The sequence below is a fragment of the Bactrocera dorsalis genome, chromosome 2 (genome assembly GCF_023373825.1).
Source record: "Bactrocera dorsalis isolate Fly_Bdor chromosome 2, ASM2337382v1, whole genome shotgun sequence".
NCBI classification, from domain to species: domain Eukaryota; kingdom Metazoa; phylum Arthropoda; class Insecta; order Diptera; family Tephritidae; genus Bactrocera; species Bactrocera dorsalis.
Genome location: NC_064304.1, coordinates 82645505 through 82671130, shown reverse-complemented (window position 1 = coordinate 82671130; position 25626 = coordinate 82645505). Strand labels below are relative to the sequence as shown.

General features: G+C 34.1%; 1 protein-coding gene across 1 annotated transcript in view; it reads right to left on the bottom strand.

The window, feature by feature from the left end:
• LOC105226602 (ras-like protein family member 10B) overlaps positions 1-25626 on the bottom strand; it is a 161490-nt gene that overhangs the window by 98836 nt on the left and 37028 nt on the right. The window lies entirely within an intron of this gene.

Sequence of the window (25626 nt, the reverse complement as noted above, 5' to 3'; positions counted from 1 at the left end):
TCCTCTCTCGACGAACAAAGACCAAAGTCTATGGGTCACATTTACATAGTTCAGCGAATTGAGAGACAGTGGCTACCCTGTATAGGTAATGTTAACTCGGCTATAACCGGGTAAGCGGTGTCTTAACATTACCTTACATTGAAGAAGAATGAAAACAGCAAAGTGCGTTTGCAAAACAAAATCTGCTTGGGAAATAAATGTACAGTGTGAACGCAAATGCAAAGTTACTACATTTAAGTTTTAAATTCTGTAAACTTATTTCTAGTTGTCATAAAACATAATATTTGAAGTACTAATTTCTCTAAAGTTACGATTATTAATATTAATTTTTTATTTATTTTATTTTTGTTTTGAAATTCGGTAGAGGCATTACAAAGCTTCGCAATAAATGAAAACACAAATACACAAATATTTAGAATCGACTACACGACTCACATTGAAACTTGAATCAGTGTAGAAATATTAATAAACGTGCTTGCTGGCCATTGTTCCACACACATACTCTGTATCTGTGTGATGTTTGTGTATATATACATACATATGTACATCTAAAAATTTATATGTGGTATTTGTAGCCATCTGTGGCTTATCACTCGAATTATGAGTATTTACAAATAGCAACAGAAATGGGGTAACATTCGCACGAGTCCATTAAATCTCGGCGGCTTCCATGTGGATTTCCATAAAACTATTTAATAACTGGAAAATACAAGTGTTATTTGAAATACTTGCTTTGGCTGGAATGCGTATTTGAGTTTTAATGATTTCAGTGGGATACGAGTGCATTTTTCGGAAAAGTATTGTGATGGCAATCGGAGTGTGGGCACTGAATTTCAATTTGATATAGTGCTATTCAATTATTATTACGTCAGGATGGTTGAATATTTGAAATGTCGGACGAACTTTATTGAGAGTCTCAGTCTTTTAATTATGTTTTTTTGCTGTGAATTATAGATATATCTGAAATTCAGGGGGATTTAGTTAATTTTAAGCTACGAGTATTTGCTAAGTATTATAACTCTTTCCGGAAATCACGCGATCCGATTCACAAAAACCGAATATACGTTTTGGCATTTCAATTTTTTTCAATTTCCCGAACTTTTTGTGGATTTGGGGTTATTTTGACCACTTGAATAGAAACCATGATTTATTTGTTTAGACAAAGCCCTATACTCTATTGTAGACAAAGCCCATGCGTCTACCTATATCCTCTTTGCTTACCAAATTGTTTTAGAACAATCGAAAGCCTGTGAGACATTATTTAACTTTGTGACAAAAAGTCGCCTTCAAGGGAAGTATAAAGTCGGTCTAAATGCAACAAAAATCAGTTCTTATATAAATTGTTGTTGTTTTATATTTTTTTAGGTGATATAGCCTCTCATCGCTGCGTTCGCCTATCTTTCTAATGATTTCAGCTTCTTCACATTGTTATAACTTCAATATGTGTGTGTGATAGGGCAGGCTCAGGCGATTGTTGATACAAAGCTGCACAGTCCAGAAATTCAAATATTTATCCAATAATGTCATGTAAATAAATGCAAAAGTACAATCGCATAAAAGTTACGCATACGCCACCGCCTCCAACAAAAGTTCCACATATTAGAGTATAGAAACTTGAAGAGATTTCCACAGATTCGTGGACATTTGGTAAATATTATGACACGTAAATGTCTTGTTTTGAACAATAATACAATAACAATAACACTTGATGTTGTGCACACACACTCACGTAAAGGAGAAGTACGCGTAAAGAAAATGTGGAGATACATGTACAAAATATGAATATCTAGTTGCATGTAATAGTAGAAGTTTAGGATTTAAAGATATGTAGCGTTAATGCAAACAACACAACATATTTCTTTGTTGAGTTATGTGGCAGAAAATGCAGTGATTAATATATACCTATATAGATAATGTTTCTATATAGGAAACATATCATTTAAAAATTCTGATATACTCTCTGTCAAGAAAGTATTGGCAATTCTTCATTTCCCCCTCTCATCTCCCGCTTATATGGAAGACAGGTAATTTTTTTTTTCCTTTGGAGATTTAAATTGAGAATTCCTGATACTTTCTGAACAGGGTTATAAGGGTATTATGCATTAATAAGTTTTAGAGTTGCTCATAAAAGATCTTGATAGGAAAGATTGGAGTGAGCTTCTTTGCAGATAAATCAAAGCTGGAAGGGAGGTTGATAGAGAAGTCCACTGTCGGAAACTCACTATCAATACCAGTTTCAGACTTTCTCACTAACACACGAGGAAATGCCAAACAATACTGAACAAAAATAACATGACAGCTGGACACAACTTGCGCCTGATCTGTCAAAAAAGATATTGAAAAGAGTACTAGGATCACCGATTGGTTGATTTTTAAACGTTTGGTGGAATGAATAAAATCGGGTGAAAACTAACCCAAGACTCCACACAACTAACAAGTTAATGTTCCTGAATGTACTTTCCTAGTTTTGGTTCTGGCAAATTACAAATTCTACGCACATATACTCGTATTCAAATGTTTCCTACAAACATGAATTTTGAAAAAAGGATTCTTATGATTTGAAATATAATTTTTGTGCTTATGAGTTGTATTAACTTATTGACATTTTGACATAAAGAGATAAAAGGTATCCTATGTACTTACCCTGGTTCTAAGCTACCTCCCCACAAATATTCAGCCAAATCAATTCAGCCGTTCTTGAGTTATAAATAGATTTACTTTAGATATACTCATATTCTCTCGTCCTTTAATTATACATAGTTATACTTGAATAAAAAATCATCACCTTGTAAGCTATAATACCACGAAAGTGATTACACTTCTTCCCCGCCACTTCCCATTTAGCGTTAAAGTACTCACCACTACCACTACATCTGAAGATTACTTGGCTCCTTTCTTTATGGCCGAATAATATTTGTTATAGTTGTACCAACATGTTGTTCAAAAAACAGCAGCACGCCGAGGTACACGTACAAATGCACGAGTGTCTGGCAAATCTGCTTAAGCACAAGAAGCCATAAAAACACACGCGCTTAAGCACTCTTAAACACACGCACACACATACACACAATCAGGGATTTCTGCGTGGAAAGTCATGTTTGTCCTATGCGCCTGTGGGCCAACTTGTTCATTGGTGACAAAAACAAGCTAAATTCCAAGACAAAACAACAGAAAGCGAGGAACAAAAGCGAAACACACATAAAGTTATATATGTACCGTTAACAATAGCAACAAGGCGGAAAACATGCCACGCTGAAACATTTAATTGTGCGCGTGTGAAGAGGAAAGGTGAGGCAAGAGTGGAGAAAAAATCCGATTTTCCTATTTATGTTTCACATTTTATTTGCACAATTTCAAACACATACTTTCAGCACACGGTTGCATTCGCAGCCTCTCTTAGGTGCGTGCTGAAAACTAATCTAAGCAAAAGTGATGGCAGTGAGCTAACTGATTAAACACGGATATACATTCCTTGTACCTTATTTTATGCGCTAAGTTAGCGTGTCTTTATGCAATTAAAGTAGCAAAGTCACAAGGCCAATAAAATAGCAAAGACCAGATTAAGTTTGGTTATATGAGAATATTGTAAGATGTTGTAGTTTTTGAGAGCACTAAAGTCAGCTTAGAATTTATGTGCTTATCCATTGGTAAGTGGATTTTGCTTAATAAACTCACACTAAACCAAGAAATCAATAGTTCGGGAACTGGAATATTTTCGACTAGTTTATACCAGTTAGTTGTGGCCTAAAATTATGAGCAATTTAAAATTAACAGATTAGTGTTCACAAATTTTAACATTTTTCAGTATTTGAAGCCCGAGTTTATAAATATGAAGAGCAAACAGTAGGCACATGAGCTACTTTGTTTACAGCTGGCACATGATTGATGCATTTTTTGGTAGGTACTATAGAAAAGGTCGAAAGTGTCAAAAAATTACATTTTTGTAGAACATTACAGCTGTTAAAATGCTAACAAATTAACTTGCGAAGGTAGCAAAGAAGTGAAACAGTTCTACTGAGCATAAAAGAGTATAGTATGTACATACATACATACAATTATGGCAACAGGTTTTACCTACACATTTTGTTGGTAGATTCAATCATTCGATAAACAGTCTTCAATATTTGACGAACGAAGGCAGCTTCTATATGTTTATACCAATACATACAATGTATACCAGTTGTACCCGTTGTTTGTTCCATTTGTCATTCGGCTAGGTTTGGTCATTATAACAGTCATCCGTTTTCATACCAGTTGTTTTTCCTTGAACGCTAATCCCAACCTGCTGAGTCAAAGACAGCTATTACAAGAAACTAAGTTCATCGATAAAATGAACATTAGTGTCCGCTGCATTGAAAAGATTTAGCTGACGACAACACAGAGGTTCAGCATACTGAACTAAGAGGAGCGAAAAATAAGTCTCTTTGGACATTCTTGACCCAGCGAATTCGGATCCAAAATCATGAAGAGCATTATAACTGTCAATGAGACATGTATTTATAAGTTTGACATGCAAACGAGTCAACAATCATCGGGATGGAACCCGTTTTTAGTCGATCAAAGAGATAAAACAAAATTCGCTGAAAAACTGAAGGTCATCCCAAAAAGTGCTTAGGAAAAATGCTTCGAGGATGGAAACCTTTGGCATAAGTGTATTATATCTGGTGGGGATTACTTTGAAGGCGACAAAATAAATATTGATGAATCATTAAATATTTTCCGCTTTATTTACAATTTGGAAGTTTAATCTTTTTTTTTACCTTGCGGGATGTGATTGAGGGGTTTGAGAACGCAATTGTTGTTCTAACAACAGTTGATATGTTTATACGTATAACTTATATTTATTAAAGCATTAACTTGTTTCATAAGCAATAATCTTCGTATCGAAGAATGTGTCAAACACATGTTATTTCTTAGAACTGTTATTGTTCATGCTCTTTTTGTTCGTCTCCCACACTTTTTTCTTGCGGTGAAATAATATACAATTAAGCTTGTGGGTTCAGACGTCGCTACCATGTGTGCTCTCTGGTGTTTGCTCGCTTGGTGGGCGTTGATAAAGTGCTCTGTGTGACCGGCTGGCAGTCAAGCATGTAAATATGGCATCAATCCTCAAGGCATACACCACACAATAATGCCAACAAACACACACGCATTCCTTACACAGATTTGGCTATGTTATATTGAAATTGGCATAGAGTGAGCGAAGTTTGGTGTAAAGTCGGGAAATTGTTCGTCAGTCATATTTGTAGGAATGTGGTTGGAGGTATGTTATAATTTGGTGCCCGTATTTCTTTACTAACTGCTGCTTAATTAGTTGTTTTGGGTCTACATAACTGAAACAGACTCGGATTTTTACGCAATCAAGGATGACAGGCGATATTCTTTAACATTATCTGCAGAATTTTTCATTTCACTATAACAACAACGACAAAAGTTGTTTTATTTGAAGAAATTTTCAGTAAATGGTTCGAGTAGGTCTTCAGTAGGCAATAAATTTAATAAAACCTATGTTGAGTGCCGATCATTACAAAACTTAGTTTCTTATAGTTGCAACTATTATTTTACGTCGGTGTTTGAAGGTTCAGAAGCTCCTCTACATATGTAGATTCGTCCAAAGAAGTCTGAAAACTAGAACTCATCAGTGATTTCTTTGGCCGTGAAGTTTCGTAAAATCTTCAAATGGTGTAAGCTGAGGCCAAAAAGCACAAACCTCTTAGCCTAATCCGTTATTTCTACAAGATATTAATCTACCAAAGCAACTTGCAAGGATAATATGGATTTCGCCGGCAACGGTCTTTCCCGAAGTTTTTTCAACTCAGACAGTCTACTTAATGCAACTCAAACATGTTTGCCAAATTCTCTGGGGATGATGATTTAATAAGTACGATCCTCTCTAATTTATAACTAACTGGTGGCTGAGCGCTGACCTCCAAAAATTCTTGGTAGTTAACCGATTCTTTATAGCCTTGATTCTCTTATATAATTGACCTTCTTGAATCCAACATTATCACTGGGTGTCCTCTGCATTTACACTCATACACAAATACAGTGACGGTTTGTTCATGCCAGTTATGGCGCTTGCGTCACTACCTTTGTACTAACACACCATATCCTGTCGGGCAGCAGCCTTTATCTTTGGAAAAACAGGAAACCACATTATGATCCAGCACAAATACACACACAGTAACATATGACAGATTTTCCACTATTCACTGCGCTATTCACTCAAGCATGTCATATGCTCTATAGATTTCTTCACCGCCCCGGCCCCTGCCAGAAGTTCGCTTTGCAAAACTTTCCTTTCTTCCTTCCTAATTAATATTAATTACCACTGCTGTTGCTGTTGTTGCGGCTGTGCTCTTGAAAGCCTTTATTGTCAGTATTGCATGAGTATGCAGTCCTCGCTTGGGCACACACACATACACACACCTGCGCTCGTTCAGTGAACTTTGACTCACAATCATTTGGTTAGAAATAGGCGAGTCAACTATTGTCTAAGTGTGGGTGTTGCCTTTCGCCGAGCAGCTACAAGCATGTTCTTTTAGCCTGTGTCGAGCCTAATGAGCGTTTCCTTGCCAATGAAATACGAGTATTTGCATGCGAGTGTGTGTGTTTAGAGCTCTTATCTAAGTGTTGGTGCTGGTAATTCTTAATGCTGGAATAGGCTTTCTAACTATTGGTTTTAGTCGCCTATTGAAGTCACACATACATACATATTATATATGCAAATAGTATGGATATTGCCTAGCAATTTGCTGAAATTATCAAGTAAAGAGCAGAAATTAAGATTAATTTCGTTGTAAACAATATTTGAGTTGTAATTAATTTAGGTTTTCAGAAGATGTGGTTACTTGTAAACAACAACAATAACAAATACTATATTTACTTTTGGCATGAGCTTATTGATTTTAATTAGAAACCAAGAAATTGGTGCTCGTGAAAGACAAATTTGCTGTAGGAAGATCCCAAAAATATGAAGAATATCATCAGTTGATGTTGATGGTATTCCTGGGCGGGATACGTCGAAAATTTGTTCCCGATTTTCTTTGAATAATTTTTAGCAATCAAAAACTCTTGTTCGCGACAATCAATTTCACCGAAGGCCGTTTCGAACATCCTGAATGTTTCGGCGTCAGAAATTTTACTGCACACACAAAGTCTCTAATAAATTCACTCAACGTAAAAATCGAATGCATTTTATGTACTTAAGTTAGACCAACACAAACTAAACACAAATGATTATTTTGGTGTGATATTTGGTATAGAGGTCACTGACAGTCATACCAACCAAGAAAAAAATTTCGAAAAAGTTCTCGCGCGAAAAGTTTATTAAACAGTCTTACTGTTTTTGCCAATAATAGTATATTTGGTAAGTCTGGGTTTAATCTACTGCATTATCCAATGCGAAGTTGTATAAGGGTTACCGAAGATCCTCAGAGCTACTCGAGTTCTGCGTCTGCTCTGGGTGGTCGCTTAACTCTAAGTACGCTATTCATTAATAGGAATCGGTGTAAGTGTTAAAGACTCTACTGTTAATAGCGGTTATTGTGCGTCTGAAGTTTGTTGCGACCAAAGTCTGATCGGTATACCATTCAATGTTGTCGACGCAGTTCAGGAATGAACTCTTCATAATCCTAGAAGGCGGCTCCCCTACGAGTAGACGATTGCAGGGATAACTTCTAGTTAAGAGGAATCCTGTAATCGTACAAAATGCAGGATTGTGGAATGTCTGAGGCTACTTTATCTGCATTTCACTACATCCAGGCGACCGGAGAAATTTCTGTGTAAAATGAGTGCCACTCAAGCTCACTTTTGAGCAAAAACAACGATGATTGATTATTCGGAACCGGGTTTGGAGATGTTCAAGCATAATAAAGCTATATACTTCCAGGACTACTTCGTGAAAGTTTGTGGATCATAAGTTTTTTCGGCTTCGAAAATTTTTAAATAGTTTTTATAGTTTAGTTCCTAGATTAAAACTTGAGAAATTTGCATAGTAACTGACGAAAAATTGTGCCATAAAAATATCAATCAACAGAGAACGTAAAAATCGAAAAAAAATTATTTATTTACTTAAATTGTATACAAAAATAATTTATGATACCATTTTACGAAACCCTTAACCTTTTCAAAGTTCACTCAATTACTTGTTGACATCTCTTACGATGAGATAAAGGTCCTTAGTGGGCACAGAGTGTTGCATAATGTGGGTTACTTGCAGCTTGTCAGCAAATACAATACAAGTACATGCCCTTAACTTGATGAATGGGGAACCGAACTCAATAATTTAGCATATACATATGTACTTATATAACAATGTAACAATAAAATATATACATATATATGTGTTCTCACGCACATCCCAAATCGGAAATACCAAATATCATATGGAAAATTGTTATGGAAAATATTAGGTAGATATGTTTTATGCTCTTTACACACACACACACACATTATATATATATATAGATATATATATATATATAGTTACTGATGTATATTTACAACTTCGTTCATTATATATACCACACAAATCCCTCTCAAATCTACCGAAAGAGCGAAAATCTTGAACGAATCCCGAATTGAGTTGCAGCATTTCGTCGATGACAAAGGTGACTAGTGTACCCGCACGGAAAAAAACGAGTCCGCACACATTGTTTGCTTGAATACAAAGTAATTTGATATGCATTAGATGCTGCGTGCGAGCTGAAGGAAATACGTGCCAATTGTGTGTAAGTCGTGTATTGTAATGTGTTGACGTGTATATTTATTTATCTGTTGTTTATCACGCTTCTGGCTGCTCATCAGCGTATACTCAATCCCTTGCCAGCTGTCATGCCCATGCTGAAGTATGATGAAGGATGCCTGCCGTGTTGAGAGTACGCGTTGGCATTTCCGTTTCCGCCGGTAGCGAAAAGCTATTCATGTAAACACTTCGTGACTTGAGGTTGGCAAATTGTTAGCAGCGCATAGTTGGACGTTTTAGTGTGATGACTATGTTGGCATATTATCATTATTAAGAAATCAAGTCACATACCTATTTCCGAAAAGTCAACATTGTCAACAAACCGTTGGGCGGATGTGTAATTACACCACCGACTGAATGCTCAAGTTTTACCGGCAAGTCTTATGTGTGTTGGTGATGGTAACGACTGTGATAATAATAAGAATATCGATAATGGTAATGATTGTTGTAATGGTAATGCTTATGATAACAAGAATGTTATCCCTGATGATAATGAAATGCAAGGGGTAATAGTAATGGTAATGGTAATGGTAATGCTATTGGTAATAATAATATCAGTAATGATTATGGTAATGCTAGTGGTTATTAAAATGGTTGTGGTAATGGTAACGATTGTGGTAATAATAATGGTAATTGTAATGCTAGTACTAATTATTATGGTTGTGGTAATGATTGAATAAAAGAATTCGAAGGATATCTTTATTGGCAATGGTAATCATTGTAGTAATAATAATAATATCGGTTATGGTTATGATTATGGTAATTCTAATGGTTGTGGTAGGGATTACATTAAAAAATTCGGGATATGCCTTGGTAATGATAATAATAACGGCAAATGGTAATGCTAGTGTTTATAGTAATTTCAGGAATGATTAAATTAAAGAAATTATTTAAAGATATCTGTGTTGGTAATGACAATAATTGTAATAATAATAATATCGGTAATGGTTATGCTACTGTTAATAGTGATTAGTTAGTGCTAATTGTAATGGTTATGGTAATGATTACATTAAAGAATTCAAAAGATTTCATTGATAATGACAATGGATTGTAATAGCAAGGTTGTGGAAATGATTAAATAGAAAAAATTAAATTATATGCAATAATAAATTGGTAGTGATATTGGTAATGATAGTGAAATACGTAGTATTATTCCTGATTCCTGGAACCTCAATAAACTCAATAAAAGTAAATGGGTCTCTTAGGTGTAAGGTTTTGTTGCGAATTACTTTCCAAGTCAAACCGATTCTGTTTCCGTAGGGTTTTACATACTTCGTTTTCGTGAATGCGTCACTTTGTGTCTACGAAGTTTCATTGAAATGTAATTCGGGAACTTCGCTTCGCTCGATATGATCGGGCCTTTCCAATGAGAGTTATATGATTTCTTTAAAAAAATACACTAATGGTTAAGAAAATTCAAATTTTACTTTTAAGTTCTAAATATAACATCATTCAAATGGCTCCACGGCTTCTTCTTCCAGAACAAATTCGATAAACCCAATTCTCGAGGACTTTTTCTACTACTACTATATCAAGTGGTATCTTCCCTATTTGAAAGCCCGATACATGCCTTATGGTATATCTATAGCGCACATATTTTATGTCCGTGGATATTTTCGTCAACCGGAAAGATAGATGCGCTGATCTCTCATTACTTTACAAGGCCTTTGTTTACTCTCATTACACTCTGTGTGTATTATGTTGTTGTAATTTCATTTTTGTTGTCGTTGCTGTTTTTTATTGTGTGTATTTTGCTATCAATGCATATTTTGTTGTATTTTCCTTTGACAGTTTATTATTTTCATCTTATTTTCCCTGTCATTTGTAATGAGGGGTTACAACCTTGAGCGTGTCTCGTTTATCAATTTGTGTGTCCTCGCACAGCATTGCATGAAGTTTTCGCCACATATTTGGTAAACAATGGCTGCCATCCTCCAGATATACACACATACATTTATTAACGGCTTCGCTTTTGAAAGTTATGACAGGCGGGAGTAATGCGCTCTCGTTTGAGCTGATAAGCAATTTACATACATACATACATATGTACACTCTTGTGCAGACACATTAACAAACATGGGGTGGAAGTGAAAAAATTATAGTATACTTTGATGTTTCTGCATGAACAAAAAACAAAGTTGCAAAAGAGTTTTGTAAGCATTTTAAAGTTGCAAAGAGTTAGCAATGCTGAAGTTTCAGAATGTTTTGTACAAAAAGTTTGTTTGCTAAATATTTAGTGTGGTTAGTTTATTTTTTTTGCGTGTGAGAATTTGTAAGTTATAATGCGCTGCTGCGCATATGAACTAGGATGATTCTAATCTTTACAAAATTCTAGTAAAACCCTTCCTCAAGAAAATGTTGCCCTAATTTTCATTAGCACTCGCTTCAGAATTTTTGAAAAAACCTTAAAAGGTCTTCAAAGCTCCGATGCTGTGGATTATTGCTTAATGCAGCGAGCGGATTTTTTTTTTTCAAATTATAAAGTATAAATTCATATCATCACGTTATTATCCTTGTTGAATTATTTGCTCTATTGGGTCATGGTTACATCGTTAATATTTGAATATATTTTATCCGGTGAGACCGCGCTGAGAGAATCTCCACTGTAATATAATTCTGCATGTTTGCATATGTGTGCTTTTTCTGAACGAGTAAATATGTACACATGTAAGGTTGTGATGCGAAGATGTATGAGTGTCATTTGTTGCCTGAATTTTTAATCAAACTGACACGTGTGTTCACCACGCTTCAGTCTAATCCCTTCAACGGCTTATCGGCATATAATATTAAGTGATTTAACCACAACAAAAGTAAAGAGAAATTTTTGTTTACAACTTAGCGGAGAATTCCTTTTTTAAACCGGGTGTATGTTGAAATGATGCACGAGCTTGTAGCTTTTGACAGTTGATAGAAAGTAGAGAAAGTAAATTTACCATGCACAGGGTGGGATTTTTTATTGTGAAGTCAAAATATGTCGTTATGTGGGAGATATGCTGTGTTTTTTGCATTAAAAATACTTTAAAAGGCCTTCATTTACATTCTTGGCGTAAAGTTTTTTATATTGTTCGAAATTTTTAGCAGAACATCTTCTTATTCTTAAGATTAATATGGTTTCAACCAAACGTTTCTCAACTATTCTGAAGGTTGACTCATGAAACGCGTTCTTTCGTCTAGTTCTAGTTTTTATGAATAGTTATTGATTAATTACAGACATTGACCTGAACACTTTTTACAAGAGAGCGCTAAAAGAACATTTTCATTTCATAAGTACATATCGTCATATAAAATGCAAAACAATGTATCATAAAAAATTTTAAATTGTATTTTTTATTATTACGACTCACTATATCGTGTTACATATATGTAGCATATAATTGTCAGCTTTTCCTATCAGATATAACCAATATATAACGATTTTATAACCACAACTCTAATTTTGTTTCATATGAGTGGCATATATTACATTGTTTTTCCTTCGCCGGTAAACTTATGAAAAGTGATGCTACGTTGTTTTGCATTTTAGGTGACGATATATTTATGCCTTGGTATAATTAAGGCTTGCTCCATTTATAGCAGTTTGAAAGCTCTATCTGCTCATACTTTACTTTGAAAGGCGTAGGAACTAAGTGTCATAGGAACTAATGAAACCCAGTTTGCAGAGGAAGTATTTAACTCCTTTGATCTATCCGTCTCAGTATCTTTGTTATATTTGTTGAAATTTTTTGAGATACTATTTCATAAAATAGGGAACGATTAAATATACTCGGAGGGAGTTTTTATATGAAATCGGGCGTGGCGTAATATTTTTAAGACGCTCGAAAATTATTATACCAAGTACACACTACCTGAAATTGAAAAATATTTGCATATATTTAAATAAACTCTGCGTCAAGTAAACTACTTAAGTGCATTCAATATTTGCTATTTTTACGCTAATGCCACAGCAGTAGACGTACAAGTAAGTCTTTATTGCCATTTCAAATGTTGCTTTTAAAGGCGACAAAGCTTTGCATTGTTGATGACTTTCCAATTCGTTGCTACAGACATAAAAGCAGCAATGAAATAATAATAACAAGGCAACAGCTCTCTCTCCCGCTCATGATCATGCGCTCTCTGCCCCTACTGCATTAAATAATCCTGCATAAATAAGTATGCATTAGAAATATATTTGAAATTCAATTTTAATTTCCTTTTGTCGTAATTTTATTCCATTTACAGCGTCTATCTCGGAATATGCTATTGCCTGTAGGTCCTGCGTTAAATACGGGCGCGTTCGGTGACAGTGAGCTGCTGTCAGCTGAAAACTGTCAACTTCTGTAACTGTAACTGACACTTTGCAATTGTGCGCAATCTTGCTATTCTTTGCTTCTAATTGAATCGATTGTGAGCTTTTACGAGTGGTATAATTTGGAGACCGTCTGAGAGTGGAAAATTTAAAAAAGTATAAGGACTGCTAAATAATAAATTAGCATGAAATAAATTACATAATTAAATAGAAGAGAATGAATTTCAGTTTAATAGATTTCTAATTACATCTGGAAAGGTGTTACCATATGACTTACTTGCTTTTATAAATCTGATTAAGAAGTATTCAAAACCAATTTTGCTCTGATAATATAAACTTATTTCGTTAGCTGAACCATTGGAGCATACCTACAAAGAAAAATAAGAATTACTAATTAATTATTTATATTATTATTTATTTATTTCAGATCTTCTCAATCGATTAAATCCGCTCGGTTATTGTTTATATAAATATTTAATCTTAGTATTAATGTAATCTATATCTAAAGAGGTATATACAGTTAGAATTTTAAAAACCACCAATATTCCTAAATATATTTTTTAATAATTAATTAAAGATTTTTTGTAAAGATAAATATTTTTTTTTATCAAAAATAAATTTTTTTTTGGAGAAACTGCCGTTTTATCAAAAAATTTATCTTGCTTTCTTCTTCGATTAATTACTAGATTTAACATTACTTTAACGAAATCTATTTAGCTTTTTAATTTCAGAGCATCCACTTCAAAGATATAGTGGTCACCGCTAAACGTCTTTTTTGAGAGGAACCTTTGGAGATCAGCTGTACTTCCTTTCCAAATTAATATGTTTACTAATACTAATTAACTACTACTACTACTAATACTTACTAAAAATACAGTTAAAAAATACCATAATATGTGCACATATTTTTGAATAAATAAATTTTAAACTTTCTTCAGAAAAAATTGTGAAAAATGCGGTTTTTTCGCCTTCTAACTGTATATAATCCCATTACGTATCCGGCAGGTCTCAGCATCGGTCATACATCTTTCTTTCCAGTGAACATTTACTTGAAGTCTGAAATGAGCAGTCTTATTCACGATTTTTTAGAACTTTTGCTGATGTGATTTACACAGCTATTTGATTGTTTATCAGAAGGATACCTTCCGATTTTGTGAATAGTTGAAGTTCTAGCTTGTATTTTTTACAGAGACATTTTTCAATAAAAATTTATGTATACCTTGGAAACAATTTTTTTCATCTCTGTCTTTACTTAATGACAGTTTGAGACTTTTATTAGTTTACTAACTTTTTCGAGATCTCTTCGGGTTGTTATTAAAAACGACTTTTAGCGAAATATGCCTGAAATGTATAGAACATCTACATAAATACTTGTAAGGGGCATCGAGCCTTGTTTGAACGGCACTTGTTTTGAACTTATGAGGTCATACTTAAAAACAAAACGTTTTGTAATAATTTTTTCTAGCATATGCAAAGCCTGGAAATATAGTTAGGCCAAAATTGGTGGCTGCTTAATTTGAAATTGGTTTTACTATTGGTACACAGTCTTCTGACTTCTATTTCATATATTTGGGTGTGAATATTCTTAGAATAGGTAAAGCTTTGAACTAAAACTGTGCAGTCTATGACTTAGTGAGTGAAAGCAAAGAAGAATGGACCCTTTCTTTTGCAAGCGAATCACAAGTTCATTTCTTTGGGATAAAAAAGCGTACATCTCACATAGAGTTCTTAAAGGTTTCTTTCGTTATTGACGTAGACACTGTTTACGCGGTTATAGGCGAGTGCCCTTAAAGCTTTACAATATATTAAAAATTTGTTAGAAACATGCTTTCGTTTTGCAATATCGGTGTATAATTTGAAAAGAAAAATATTTGTGATTTTTATGAAAAAGGAGGACAAATTTAGAGGATATGAATATAAAAGTTTCAATATATATTTGAGTTCCAATGAGTTCAAGGAATAATCAGTCTCTAACAGCGACACTGTGTTTTGACGGCCTCCATATGGTTACATGAGTGACTACCAAATCATCTTCAAAACTTCAAATATGAATTTGTGTTCCTTGATTTCCACATAGTGCTTGGGGAGAGTATGAAGTAACCAAAATTTCAGAATATGCGTAGCCGTGGGTTTAAAAGCCTCGTGCTAAAATTCTTTCCAGAAATTTACAATTTAATGTTCAGGATAATTTTTCTCCTCCAATGAATCTGCTCTTTTATCGGAATCGCCTAAATCGGACCGCTATGTAGCTGTCATACAAACTGATTGGTCAAAATTAAGTCCTTGTAAAGGCACCTTTTTTATTTGAGAATATATCTTCATGGAGTTCGCAACAAGTTATTCTCCGAGGCAATGGTGCAACTTCCGAATAAATTGTTCAGATCGAATCACAGTATCATTTTGACTAATCACACTCAACATTAGATATTTTTATGTTAGGCGCTTGTGAGGGTAGGCCGAAGCAGCCGAAGTTAACTTTTTTTTTTGTTTTAAACACAAAATTTACGGTGGCTTTCCAAACTTTAGGTAAAAACCAGTCGAAATTAACAAAAAATCTTAGAAAACTCCTTCTTTCTTCAAAAAATACAGTTTTGAGAAAAGCGAATTTGAAGTTTTAAATTCAGCCCTAGAGCACCCCAAAACCCTTTGTAAATTATTGAATAATTCGAATATTATTTTTTGAATGTTTACAAATTTTCAGAGAATATTTTTAAAATAATAAGCTTTAAGAAAAACCTTCTGTTTTTTGTTTCTGACGAACTCTTCAAACTGTTGATGATCTTTTTAATTGTTTACCACAGTATCAGGGAGTAATTAAACTGAAAAATTCCAGTTTGCACCATAAAATTCAGTCGGACCAGGTGTCGGAATATTTTAGTAGCAAAACTTTCCATTTAACATATGCAACATTGCTAGATGACGCTCTCCCTGCGTTGCAGCAGCTATGAGAGAAACAAAAATTTTACTTCGGAAATGATAATTGATGAAGTCAGTTGTCAAAAAAACGAAAATAAAATAATCTAAAATTTTGGTAGAATAAAGTGGAAACATAAAGTAATGAAAAAGCATTTGACTTCAAAGAAATTTACTAAATTTGACACAGCAACACCAAAAATAAAAGCAAACCAAAATAAAATTAAACAAAACATTTTCTAGAAGCTCATTTCTCAGTTCAGTGAGGAGAATTCTTGCACATTGCTGCATATATCATTATTCATAGATGCATATATGGGTGTGTGTAAACAATAACCACGTCTAGAACAGTAAGCCGTGCTAAGCTTGACTTTGCTGCTCCCAAACTAACTTTCTGGTGTTAACCAAAAGGTAAACTGCAAGTGAATTTGCTATACATTATTCAGCGCATATTTAAGTTGTATTGCAAAGAACACAGACAACAACACAATACTTAAGCACAAAACAAGCAACGTCAAACCAAACACCAACACCAAAGCAAACATAAACAAATCATAAAAGTAGAAGTTTGCATTTTTTGTCTTTTTGCTATGTTTTCTCAGGCAGTCATTCAGTGGAATGCAGCCACAAACTAAAATAAATAAATGGGCGAACAAATGGTAGAATGAATGAGCGTGCAAATGGTTGAATGCATGAATAGCTGGCTGCTGTTGTTATTGTTCGCAAAATTTATTCATGGCACGCGCCCATAATGGATTCTCTACAGCATAGCATGCTTGCATATTAATTTATTAAATGAATGAATTTTCACTTAAATGCACAAACAGAACAAGCCAACAGCTCATTTCCATTTCATTTTATTTATTTTGAACTGATTGCGTCATGCGCAGGGCATCAATTTAGCCAGATCAAATGGGCGAAAGCGCAAAGGGAATGCATAAAAGAAATTAAAAACCAAATAAAAAAGTAACAAATTCTGCAAAAGAAAATCGTTTGCAAATTGCAGCTGCACTACAAAATGACCAGCGCAATACAGGGCGTATACGCAACATTCATTTGAATGCGACTAATGGAGTATGCTCAGATTATCACTCATACGCCGTGGCGTTTGGTTGAAGGTCGCTGCTGAAATTTGCTTTTATAGATGATACAAAAACTTTGTTACATAATTAAAAATTTTAATTGAATATGCAACATTTGCCACTGAAAGTCAATACGGTTTAATTGTGCACGCTGCTTTAGGCAATTTCATTGGAATTCTCGTTCTTTATTCAATGGAATTACAGACGGTTTCCCATAGCTGAAAAAAAGCCATTTTAGCTTTTCACTGAAGTTGTAAACAATTTCATAATAACTGCTTTTATAAAATGAATATTTCATATATAATCTGCGAATTTTATGTTTTTTAGCGTTGAAGCTTTTGAGAAATTACGAAAAAAATCTTTAACCGAAATGGCTTAGTTACATGAATGAAGTTAAAGATTTTTTAACGTACTAGTTCACAAGTATTTATAATTTTATGCTGAATAAAATATGCATGAACAAGTAGGAACGAAGTAAGTTCGGGTATAACGGATATTTCATACTTTTGCAACTTGCAAGGATTAAATCCATGGAAAAACATTCAAGCACATACGAGTAAGTCTTGTTGGTTAGATGCGGTATAAGGCAAATTTTCACCCGATTTTATTCATTCTAAGCACAAATATGCACCGCTTTCTCAATTGTATCAACATAAACTCACAAATTGGTCGATCTTGCAGTATAAAGTCACCCGGAAATTCGAAAATCTTTATATTGGGTATATGGCGGCTAAGGGAAGTATTGGAAATACTAAACAGTATTCTCTCAAACTTTCAACTATATATCTTACACATTGACCAATATTTTCGGTAAAAAGTCAACTATAAGCGCTAGGTCCACATATTCAGTACCTAGGGGATTGAACAGTATTGTTTTGATTTGGGAAACTATTCGATTAAAGTTTTATCCTGATATATCAATTGATTCTTTATATAGTCCGATTTCGATATATTAATTTAGTGCTTATTTATAGCACTTTATATGTTTTAGGTTAATGGCGATTCAATACGATATCTTAGTTTTTGTTGAATAAAAATATAGAATTTTGTAAAAAACCTGTTTGTTTTACTATGTCAGGTCGAGGAATTTCAAATGACACTGTCATCTCTTTGTAATATATTCTATTCTGTCCAGAATTTAAAATATCTATATTCTTAAATTATTATTAATAATGCGGATTTCCAGTGAAGTACGAATCCCATATTTTGTGCGTTCAACTGAATTAATTGCATGAACTTTAAAACTGTTTTCATGTAAAAATAAACTCGTAGAAACTATAATACTGTTATATATGTAAGTATTCTTCTACACTTCTTCTACTGGCTCATATACATTTCTAATATTAGAAAATATATTATTTACCGATTTATGTGCCAAAATACACAATGACAATGTCTTGAGTAGTAGTATCCGTGGGAAATTTATTTTTATTACAAGTGCACAAAAGCAATTGAAATTGTGTTTTTACAAAATATTTTATTTTAACATGGAAAACTGCTTATTGCAGATATTTCTTTAAATCCCTTTCATTTGCAATACAAATTTCACTTTTAAGCTGAAAATTTTTCTCCCTTTTGCACTGCTGGTCCAAATGACATTCGGCCATCTTTTAATAGCCTTACCTTTTGCTTTGAATATTTCCATTTATTTTAAATGTATTTCGCTTGTTGCTGTCTTCATTTCTTGCAAAATCTGCAGCGTGTGTGCAAATGCGCTGAATAAGATGATTACTTTTCCTAACGCTGCCCGGTCTCAAACGAGCATGTGCGGCAGGTAAATTGCTTCATGCATGCGATAGTTGTGTGCTCTTGCAACCGAGTTGCGATACTTGGCCAAACACTTTGGGCGCTAGTGTGGATGTGTATGTATGTGTGTTTGTGAATGAGTTCGTAAGCGTATCTCTGTTTGATGTGCCAGCAAAATTATTTCATACCTTAACGTGCGCCCTTCACTGGTGAAATGTAATATTTTCGCCAATTTGCCAACGGCAGGTATATCACCATGCAATGGTAAAGGGTATACTAGGGGTGTCCTAATATACATGATATATTGTTTGGAGGACATTTTTTTCTTTTACGAATTGTTAAAGCAATAATTTTTTATGGTATTATAGTTTATTATTTTTTTTTTATTTATTATATGTCATATGTGTACTAAAAGACGAAAAAGTTCCCTTCGGCTGTCCCGAAGCTACAATAATTTTCTTAAATATGGAAGTTTTCATACAAGAAATTGATTTGGATCGTTCAGTTTGTATGGGAGCTTTATGCGCCTTGCTGCCTAGACTGAGAGACTAGTTTGCTTACATGCGGATGGACAGACAGTCGGACATGGCTAAATAGACTCAGCTTGTCGGGCTAATCTTTTATAAATATATGTCAAACATTTTCTCCAACATTTTCTTTTGCATATTCCAAATTTATGCAAACTTAATATATCTTGTTTAGAGTAAAAAAAAATGTTCTGATATTTAGAATATTTTATCAACTTTTAGAGTTATCAAAATCGCCTTCCGTCCACCAGATCACTGTAGTGTATTCCAAGCGAGGTTTGCAGCAATTAAATAAAGCCTTCAATTAAATAAAGCCTTCTTGTTCTGACAAGGAGTGTTCTCACAACAAAGGATACATACTACATATTGTATCTAAAAGTATGTATACATATAGCCAGGCGACTTATCACTAAAGTCCCTTAGGATTTCTTCTAAGTTTATGAAAGAATTCCTTGATCCTTTAGTGGATCTAACGTTCTATTTTAGAGTGTTATCCTAGGGAACTGTAAAGCAGATGAACGAGCCAGAATAAGCACCCCCTACAAGTAGACTACGAAAAAGAGGGAATTTTTTATGCCTCTGACTACTTACAGATATCTAATCGACAAATATGTTATAAATTTACTTGAACCTCGGGGAAGTCAATCCCTGACATGCTCAACAGCACATGCAAACTATTAAAATTCAAATTAAATGTTATGATAACTCTAGTATGAGTACTAACAGGTTACTGTTTAATAGGTAGACATGTCAGTCGGCTAGTATTGCCTTGTAATAACTATTGTAGATGCTGGCAGGAGGTAGAAGAGGACGTGACTATCAAACAACTTAATGTCTTGAAATTCGAGAAATGAATTTGGCTCGAAATTATTTCATTTATGCGTCAATAAGATACTATTTTAGAAACAAATCATTTACATTGAGGGGTTAGGGGTTTGAAGTAACTCCAAAAAATAATTTTCGAGTTTTTCGGTACGCAGCAAAAGGTTCTTGAACGTTCCCTGGAACGATCGTGTAAAAAGAAAAGCTTCAATCATGACACTAGATGATCTATTATTAAAATTTGTTTTGGGATTTGGTTTTAAAGCAAACTGCTATTACTTTTACAATTTCTTTTTATGTTATATTTTTATTTTTATTAAATAAAATAATTCACTGGTTCCAGCTCATGACCACGGACACAGCTTCATACTGGATTTTGGTAAAGAACTCTTAGTACATTGGCAATGACGTGGAAAAAGATATCCTTGTGGATCTAAAAACAATCCATTTTTAAACAACAGTAGAAAGAAACGGAGCACAAGTACAGTTAACGATAGTACTGACGAAGAAACCTTCGTATTCACCAATAGGCTAATCCTGTGACTATCCTATGTTTTTGTTGTATTGTGCAATTAGAGCCCATATCTATTTCTATTTTTAATCTAAAAACATTTTTCACCTGTAATTTTTTAAATAATCAATACACTCGCGATCAAATAATTCATTTATTAGTCACGCAAATTGTTCTCAACGCAAAATTAATAGCGCTGCAATTAGTTTAGCCACATAATTAGTAAATGCAAATGACAACTCATACATGCACATACGCCCGTTTAATTACTTAGTTATGTAACTTTATGTTTTACGATTATTTTCGATAATCCAGTGCGGACATAAACGCAGCGTTGCGTTTTAATGTGACGCAGAGCGCTCATTATGCAAATGCAATTCATGCCATTTTCCATTAAAATAAAATATCAATTTTGTATGTACCGATGCATAAACAAGCGTTGACGGTGTCACAACACATTTGTGAGGGTGCTCAATGGGAGGCATATTGTATTTGACGTTTTTTAGTACAGATATTTTGACAAGCGGAACAGGATACATTAATTTTGCCCAAAATAATATGTCGGAGTTTCTATAAAATATTGGATAGTCGAAAAAGTCTGTCAGATGTATTCTCGTATCTTTTCGAGGTAGCGACTGAGTAAAAATCGTATGGATTTAATATTAGCGGTGCCATCCATGTATTCGCCTATGAACTTTTTTCAGCCCATCTCTTAATTATATGTAATTTACTTATATACTTAATTCACTTCGAAACGATTTTAACTCACCTATTAATAGTACCAAATTGAATTAGTTTCAGTTTAAAGCCAAACAAGTGGAAAAAACCTCTATTCGGTCCACATAAAACTAACGGTAGCAACAATAATACTGTTGGTTATACTTGTATTACTATTGATGCCTTATTGAGTAAACACTAGCTGACAGTAATCGATTGACAAATTCAATTAAGTAACTGATGCTAACACATTGCAGTGTTGCTGTGAAACGGTGGCAGGGATGAGCTTAATTTTCGCATACAAATTGTGGCGACGGCAAGTCTGTCAGCGAGTAATCATTGCCGATGTTAAATAATTTCGTACTACAAACACAAATTGACAGTAGAAATCAGAAGAGATGTTGCTGAGAAAAAATATTTGTGAGCCTGTAGTTAGTTCCTTTATAATAATAGCCTATTACTGAGGTCTGAAAAAGAAAACTTTGGATGTACTAGTATTGATTAAGGGGTCTACTGTAGAAATCAAATTTTGGGCAGTTTTTTGAATTTTATTTAAAAAAAAATCCAAAAATATTTTTACTATTCATTTTTTATGGTGTTTTTTTTTATTGATATCGGCGACTGCCTGAAAATAAAAATAATTTTTTTGCTTTTTTTTGAAATTGCTGATTTTTTTTTTAATATTAAAAACAAAGGATTAAGGATTATTTAAAGATAAAGGATTATATAAAGAAGGTTCACATAAAATTTCGAGTAAATCGGTTGTATAGAACTTGAGATAACGCCGGTACCGTGTGAAAAAAAGTAGTTTCGAGAAAAACGCGTTTAAAAAAGTGAGTCTACCTATCTATCGGGCTAGGTACTGCGTCACTAAAGTAACTGTAGCTCTTAAAATAATTTTAATTTTTAAAAATCCTTTGGAGGATATGTTCTTAAGGGTCTAAACTTTAACCCTGGACGGTCATCCTTTTTTTTGTACATTAACGTCATCCTTCGTCAATATGACGACGACTTATTTCAAATCCATTTTCAGTAGGGTGTGAGTCGAAATAATGAACGCGTTTTATTTGTTTTTATTTATTTATTTCATTATTAATAAATACAAGTCAAAAATAAAGAGGAAAACTTATATCGCTGTACGAAAGCGGAGATCAACACGAACACGAAGTTCGTAGTCATTTTGACGAAGGATGACCGTCTAGGGTTAAATATATGAAAAAAATCGAATTTTTCAAAATTCTAAAGTAGAATACCCCCTTAAGTGTGCTTGATGAGAGTGGGTTCTTGCAGCAGTCAGTGTAGCTCAATAAATTATAAGGATTTTGTAGATACAAGTTCAGTGGCTGTAGTCACAATTAGCTTCCCCTATAGGCTCAGTAGAATGATCTTCACTTTTTTATTGGCAAGGAAGCAAAAAGTTCTGGGGCTCACAGTAGGTTTAGGTTTTTATAAGTTATCTTAATTTCATATAACCCAATTTCCAATTCCTAGCAAGGAATAACAGTGGCTGCATAACTCAAAATTATCTATTATTTTGACCCCGATTGTATTGATCTCTTACTTTTATGTAAAGGGTGATTTTTTAAGAGCTTGATAACTTTTTTTTAAAAAAAAACGCATAAAATTTGCAAAATCTCATCGGTTCTTTATTTGAAACGTTAGATTGGTTCATGACATTTACTTTTTGAAGATAATTTCATTTAAATGTTGACCGCGGCTGCGTCTTAGGTGGTCCATTCGGAAAGTCCAATTTTGGGCAACTTTTTCGAGCATTTCGGCCGGAATAGCCCGAATTTCTTCGGAAATGTTGTCTTCCAAAGCTGGAATAGTTGCTGGCTTATTTCTGTAGACTTTAGACTTGACGTAGCCCCACAAAAAATAGTCTAAAGGCGTTAAATCGCATGATCTTGGTGGCCAACTTACGGGTCCATTTCTTGAGATGAATTGTTGTCCGAAGTTTTCCCTCAAAATGGCCATAGAATCGCGAGCTGTGTGGCATGTAGCGCCATCTTGTTGAAACCACATGTCAACCAAGTTCAGTTCTTCCATTTTTGGCAACAAAAAGTTTGTTAGCATCGAACGATAGCGATCGCCATTCACCGTAACGTTGCGTCCAACAGCATCTTTGAAAAAATACGGTCCAATGATTCCACCAGCGTACAAACCACACCAAACAGTGCATTTTTCGGGATGCATGGGCAGTTCTTGAACGGCTTCTGGTTGCTCTTCACCCCAAATGCGGCAATTTTGCTTATTTACGTAGCCATTCAACCAGAAATGAGCCTCATCGCTGAACAAAACACGCGCGCGAAACACATTTCGAACCGAACACTGATTTTGGTAATAAAATTCAATGATTTGCAAGCGTTGCTCGTTAGTAAGTCTATTCATGATGAAATGTCAAAGCATACTGAGCATCTTTCTCTTTGACACCATGTCTGAAATCCCACGTGATCTGTCAAATACTAATGCATGAAAATCCTAACCTCAAAAAATCACCCGATATAATAATGTAGAAAACAAGTTCATTCATAGTGGTACAAATGTGAATGGAAATGTATTGCTATCGTTTGGAGTCGGTGATTTCGGAATGATTTTGTGGTTCATTTAAGTCTGCACTTTTAACTTTGTAATTTCCATCCGAAGTACCCCCATGGTTCTCCAGTTATATATAAAAATATTGATTTGCAGAGTTATAAGTGTTATTATTGCCGTTTTTTAAAGTTCTGGAGCTATGTTCTAAGTTAGATTCAATCTACTCGTACATTACTGATATACTTAATGGATCTTGACATAGACGTGGACTCTTTATAACTAATGTCAAGTAATTAAAGCTCAATCAATTTCATTGACTATATAATGTATGAGGAATCTCGGCATGACAAGTACAAAAATTAACCAACCACTATTAGCTCAACCGATAACTTCAAGTGAACGGATCCAGTAAACCCGGTACTGTATTAAAGCCTTACATTGTTTGTAAAAGAAAAAAATATTTACCGGTAAGAAAAAATCTTCGTTTAATTACTAAAAAATATATTTAAGAAAATAGTGTCGTATTTGAGACTAATCGGTTTAGCCGTTATCGAGTAATGTTGGTCACCGACTATAAAACACCATTTTTTGAAAAACGCGTTTAAAGTTTGGAATGCACCGTACATGTATTACTGTTATCAAATAGAAAGAATTGAATGAAAATTTATACTTTTTTCGAATCGGTAATTTTTTTTTGTAAGTTGGTAGAACTGGTGTTTGGGAGACGCGGTGTTTTTGTGAGGCTCTAAAAGTGAATTCTATTTTTACTATATATATACATATTTACCTTTCAATTTGATCGCAGAAGTGCTCTGAAACGCTTTTACAAATTTGCGTGTAACTTTAAAAATATTCACAGGAACGATAAGAAAATTTCTGTAAGTATTCTTAAATATATGTAGGATCAAAGCCCTCATTTCCGTCCAAAGAGAATACAGAATTTTGACGATGCTCTCCCAAGTAAATGGATCATTACGAGATTGGTAAACATTTTTGCCGAATCTGGAAGTATTGCAGGAAGACCGTACCAACTAAATCCGTGAATTCGTGTTCAAGAAATAATCGCGACTGTTGCATCGTCAATTTAGGCAAATCCTAGAGTTTCGAGTCGCATCTTGAACTTAGGAGCAGAAGATCATTACAGCGGATAATTCCTGATGAGTTAAACATGTTTCCGTACAAAGTTCAAACAGCAAACCGGTTAAACCTTCTAGATTTGTCTATTCGCCTGGAATTTTACAAAAAATTATTGAAGTGGCTGAAGAAGACAATGACTTGATAATTGTCTGTCTATGTCTGATGAGGTCAATTTTGAACTGAACGGAAATTTAAACAAGAAAAATAGGTCTACTGCGCCCTCTCTTAAATCACCTAGCCCCAGCATATTGTTAAGGTCCAATAATTATTAGATGCTAGCGAAGCGATGTGATCCATTGTGGGCTGGCAGAATACATTTCAAAAATTCGCTTAATATTTTTTGAGTTTGAAAAAAAGCGGCAAGGTATTTGATAGCCTTTGCATATTTAGTACTAAATACTCTACGATGGATTACAAGTCTCCCTTATTTAGTTTCTCTACTCAATAAAAAACAGCTAATAGTAAGAAGTAAAAAGCAAAAAGCAAATAATGAACTACAGCGTCATTGAGTTATGAAAATAGAATTTAATTATTAGTTTATCCATGCATCAGCAAGAAACTCCGCCAACTAACACATTTACGAGGCAAAAGTTTTCGCTGAACAT